This window comes from Triticum urartu, chromosome 1, assembly GCF_003073215.2.
Source record: "Triticum urartu cultivar G1812 chromosome 1, Tu2.1, whole genome shotgun sequence".
In the NCBI taxonomy this organism is placed as follows: domain Eukaryota; kingdom Viridiplantae; phylum Streptophyta; class Magnoliopsida; order Poales; family Poaceae; genus Triticum; species Triticum urartu.
In genome coordinates this window covers 84,782,139-84,787,938 of record NC_053022.1, presented here as the reverse complement: position 1 = coordinate 84,787,938, position 5,800 = coordinate 84,782,139, and the positions used below count along the sequence as shown (strand labels likewise).

General features: G+C 44.2%; 1 non-coding gene across 1 annotated transcript; it reads right to left on the bottom strand.

Annotated features, from left to right (window-relative positions):
• Window positions 1-717: 717 nt before the first annotated feature.
• On the bottom strand, window positions 718-873 carry LOC125533408. The gene has a single exon (XR_007294285.1). It is a non-coding gene; the product is annotated as a 5.8S ribosomal RNA (ribosomal RNA).
• Between the last annotated feature and the right edge of the window lie 4,927 nt (window positions 874-5,800).

Genomic DNA, 5,800 nt, shown 5'->3' with positions numbered 1-5,800 from the left:
GAACACACAAGAATATGATTAAGCAATCTGAATATTGCGAATATGGATGAAGTATTGATGAAAGTGGGGTTTCATAAGTGGTCTTGGTCTGGTCGTTGGACACAAACGAAGTACACGAAGTTGCAGCGATGGCTAACTTTTAACTAAATAAAACCCAAGTCTAAATGATGCCTTAAGGGCTATATTTATAGGGAAAAGAGAGGGGATTTTGTCCACCCTTGGCAAGGTGGGACTAAAACACCTCCTAAGTCGTTTCCCCTACAAAACGGACTCTAAAAAATAGATTACTTGGGCCTGGCCCAAAATAAGGTGGCGCAACACCAATAATAAGCTATGGACGAAATTTATGAAAGGCCATCTTGTATATTTTGTCCATCTTCTCGTATGTCATCATGGTGGCTTCAAAGTCCGAAAATCTGCACTAGAACCTTCGTTCTTGTTCTCTTCGCACGCACCTTCATCTCCGTACTTGCTCATGCTCCAATGTCCATCCTTCTTGTGTGTGCTAGGCCCTTCAATTGCAAGCGACACAAATGTATCTAAGTTAGGCAGCATCATATTCTCATGAACACTAGAAACATTACCAAGAAACGAAAGTACCTGGTAATTTAACTGGCATATGCGATCTCTAGCAATTGTTCCACCGCCCCTTGCAAGACGAGGGACCAGATGCCGCATCCTGATTCCCGATGAGGGGGTTGGGAGCGTGCTTTGGTGTGACGCCCAGGCAGGTGTGCCCTCGGCCGAGTGGCCTCAGGCGCAACTTGCGTTCAAAGACTCGATGGTTCGCGGGATTCTGCAATTCACACCAGGTATCGCATTTCTCTACGTTCTTCATCGATGCAAGAGCCGAGATATCCGTTGCCGAGAGTCGTGTGGATTAAATAGCTTTGCAACACGAGGGATGACTAGCAAGCTAGCCATGCCCCCGGGTTAGGCATAGTGTTCCTTGACGCCTTCGGCGCCATGGCTTCTTTTACCCCGATCCCCCACCCACTCCGAGGAGGGGAGGTGGTCGAGGCATTGGCCGAGCGACGGACAATGTCGTCGCCGACGGATTGGATGACGCGTGCACGGTCTGTTTTGGTCAGGGTCACGACAATGATCCTTCCGCAGGTTCACCTACGGAAACCTTGTTATGACTTCTCCTTCCTCTAAATGATAAGGTTCAATGGACTTCTCACGACGTCAGGGGCGGCGAACCGCCCCCGTCGCCGCGATCCGAACACTTCACCGGACCATTCAATCGGTAGGAGCGACGGGCGGTGTGTACAAAGGGCAGGGACGTAGTCAACGCGAGCTGATGACTCACGCTTACTAGGCATTCCTCGTTCAAGACCAACAATTGCAATGATCTATCCCCATCACGATGAAATTTCCCAAGATTACCCGGGCCTGTCGGCCAAGGCTATATACTCGTTGAATACATCAGTGTAGCACGCGTGCGGCCCAGAACATCTAAGGGCATACAACAGGGGATATGGGTGTAACTGTGGTAGCCATGTCCTCATCATCCTCCCCTTCTTGAAAACAAAGCCATCCTCGGCGTTGCTTAACCTGAAATGTGGCTAACAAAAGAGACAAGGTGTACACATTGTGTAGCGACCAGACCTCAAACAGTCTGATCTCTGTGCTCCGGTGTCATCCCTAGATCAGTAATGCTGACACCACATAGTACTCAGAGGATTTATAGCAGAGTTGCAATCACACACTTATTACATCGAGTGTCTCAAAAGAGAACTTATTACAATAAATATGGCTTAAGGCCATCTAATTACGATAACAGCGGAAGGCTTGGAAGATAAGTGAGTCCATCAACTCCAACGGCATCACTGAGTATAGAACCACGACCTAAAAACTCCTTAATCGTCGTCTGAAAAGTCTGCAACATTAACGTTGCAGCCCAAAAACAGGTCAGCACATGGAATATGCTGGCAAGGTAACACATAGAGAGTAATGGAATGCAACAGCTATACTATATGCATATTTGGCTGTGGAAAGCTCTATGGTTACAGTTTTGCATAAAGCTAATTTTTCCCTACTTCAAAGGAATAAAATTTAATTACTATCATGGTGGTTGTTAAACATTGAGAATGGTTGACAGCATTCTCAATCCCAATTAAGCATCATCATTAACCCAACAACATTAATTTTAGAGTAACATGTTGAGATTCACATGATAATCTAGTTACTAGATACTCAAGATGTCCATAACCGGGGACACGGCTAATCATGATTAGTTTATACACTCTGTAGAGGTTTGCACACTTTTCCCCACAAGACTCGATTGCCTCCGTTTGTTTTCTCGCACTACATGGTGTTTGAGAAGACGGATGACCGAGACACAGTCTTTCAGAGGCGCTAGCACCTTACGATGGATAGACCGGTACACCTACTTTCCCCTACATCTGCTAGTCTACCCTGTAAGAGTTCGCACAACTTAATCAACTATGCCAGAGCCCATAATGGCTTGTGGCTGCACACGGAAGTTTCTAGTTTGAAAAATCTCATGATCCCTTTGAGTCTGGGTGGCCGTCCAAAAGAAAACAGGCATGTCCTGGAATACCCAGGTGCCTCAATCCACCCAGATGTGTATTTAAGTTGCCACCTTAGATAAACCATTAATTATCGATCTCACATCTGTCATGGATTTCACTCACCCAATCCACGTCTACTAGCATAGCAATGCATAATAAGCAAACGTAGAAGTAACTCCCAAAGGTTTGATAATAAACAGGTAATAGGTACTACCTCATCTACTTCCCATCCCACAGTTTAATTAGATCCTAATCATGCAATGTGTGAAGATTGATCTAATGCAAAAAAACTGGGTTGTAGAAAAGGTATGATCAAAGTGTTACTTGCCTTGCTGATGATCCGTGAAACCTAACGATTCGAAGTAACAGGCGGCGCACTCCGGGTACTCTATCGCAGGCAAACAAACAAGCATACAATAAGTACTCATCTAATGCACAGGTAAAACTCAAATAAGAGATCAAACCAGAAGGTTCAACTTAAGAACTCCGGTTGGCAAAAAGAATCAAATCGAACGAAGCAAAGAAAGTCAAACACCGAAAGAAAAAAACTTCGTTCTAGTAATCTGAACCTAAGTCAGATTTTACAGTAGAAAAAACTTGTTTAAGTTGATTATTTGGATAGAGGGTTTCGAGACGAAACTCCAGGCGCTTGAATCGCCTGATTCTGATAAACGAGCGAAAAGAAAAACTAAAACAAAAATCGGATCAGAAATCGCGATCATAAAATAACCGCGGAAAAATCCGATGAAAAAGAAACACAACGAACAGATTTTTTTTAAAAAAAAACGGCATGGATTTCGAGGTGCGGCGAACCTCGGGCGATGCGTGGCTCCGGTGGATCGGCGGCGGGGCGGCGGCGGCTGGCGGCGGCGGCTAGGGTTAGGGTTCGGGCGGCGGCTGCTGGTGGGCTCGCTCGGGCCCGAGGCGCGGCTTATAAAGCCCCCCGGCCGGCAGAGTCCTGGCCGAGTACGGCCCAAAGTCGGTTGCGTTTTTTTTTCGATCGGAAGAAAAAAAATAAAAACAAATACCAAACGGACTCCAAAAATCCCGAAATAAATTTTCCCGGGCTTCTAAAATCAAGGCCGACAAAGTGAACATTTATTTGGGCCCTAAATTTAATTTTGAAAAACGCGCATTTTTCCTAATTCAAATAAAAACAACAAAAAACTCCCTCTCTCATATTTTTGTAATAGAAATAATTGATGATAAAATAAATAAAATCAAATGATCCTATTCTCAAAATTTGAGAAAACTCAAATATGAAAATAACGAAATCCCCAACTCTCTCCGTGGGTCCTTGAGTTGCTTAGAATTTTCTAGGATCAAAACCCAAAGCAAATAAAATACGATATGCATGATGATCTAATGTATAACATTCCAAATTGAAAATTTGGGATGTTACAAACCTACCCTCCTTAAGATGAATCTCGCCCTCGAGATTCGGGTTGGCTAGAAAATAGGTGAGGGTGGTCTTTGAGCAAATCTTCCTCTCGTTCCCAGGTGGCTTCTTCCTCCGTGTGGTGGCTCCACTGAACCTTGCAAAACTTGATAACTTTGCTGCGAGTAACTCGGCTGGCAAACTCGAGGATCTTAACTAGTTTCTCCTCATAGGTCAAATCGTTATCCAACTGAATACTTTCCGAAAGCACTGTGTCTCTCAATGGTATGTCAGCCATCTTCGCGTGACACTTCTTTAACTGAGAAATGTGGAACACATCATGAATTCCTGACAATCCTTCGGGCAATTTCAACTTGTAGGACACTTCTCCGATACGCTCCAAAATTCGATATGCTCCTACAAATAGTGGCGCTAACTTCCCTTTAACTCCAAAACGCTTTGTTCCCCGAAGTGGAGATACTCGAAGATAAGCTCTGTCTCCAACTTCGTAAACTGTCTCCTTGCGTTTAGAATCTGCATAACTCTTCTGTCTGGACTGGGCTACCTTGAGCCTATCGCGAATCAACTTCACTTTCTGTTCAGACTCCTTAATCAAGTCAGGTCCAAACAAGTGGCGGTCTCCAACTTCGTCCCACGACAATGGTGTCCTGCACCTCCTTCCGTACAAAGCTTCGAAAGGGGCCATCTTCAAACTGGTTTGGTAACTGTTGTTTTAAGAGAACTCTGCATATGGCAAATTATCGTCCCAAGTAGATCCATAATCTAGCGCACAAGCTCTCAGCATATCCTCCAAAATCTGATTGACTCTCTCGGTCTGTCCATCTGTCTGCGGATGAAAAGTTGTATTTAATTCTAGCCTGGTTCCCAAAGTTTCCTGCAACTGCTTCCAGAACTTTGAGGTAAACTTGGTTCCTCTATCTGATACGATAATCCTTGGAACTCCATGCAGACATACTATTCTGGTTATGTATATTTTTGCCAACTTAGCACTGGTATAAGTGGTCTTTACTGGGATGAAATGAGCTAATTTCGTCAACCGATCGACTACAACCCAAATCGAGTCATAGCCTGAACGAGTCCTGGGCAATCCCGTGATAAAATCCATGCCTAACTTATCCCACTTCCATTCGGGTATCGGCAATGGTTATAACAATCCTGCTGGCTTCTGATGCTCTGCCTTTACTCTCTGGCATACATCACAAACTGCTACATACTCTGCTATTTCTTTCTTCATTCCGGTCCACCAGAAAATATCCTTCAAATCCAGATACATCTTGGTATTCCCTGGGTGAATCGAATAGGGTGGATCATGGGCCTCTTGCAGAATTAACTTCCTGATCTCCGGGTCATTGGGCACATAGACACGATCTTCAAACCATAGGGTATCGTGCTCATCCTCACGAAATCCTTTAGCTTTTCCTTCTTTCATTTTCTCCTTTATGGAAGTAATCTCCTTGTCAGTCTTCTGAGCTTCCCTGATTCTGTCCATCAAAGTTGACTAAATTTCCAACGTTGCTACATAGCCTCTCGAAACTATTTCCAATCATAGTTCACGAAGATTTTCTGCTAACTCCTTGGGTATTTCTCCCGTCATTAACGTATTGACATGGCTCTTGCGGCATAATGCATCAGCTACTACATTATCCTTCCCAGGATGATAATGCAATTTCATATTATAATCCTTGATGAGCTCCAACCATCTCCTTTGTCTGAGGTTCAACTCCTTCTGTGTGAAAATGTACTTCAAACTCTTATGATCCGTGTACACCTCACAATGATTTCCGATGAGGAAATGTCTCCATGTCTTATGGGCATGCACTACGGCTGCTAACTGCAAATCATGCGTAGCGTAATTCAACTTATG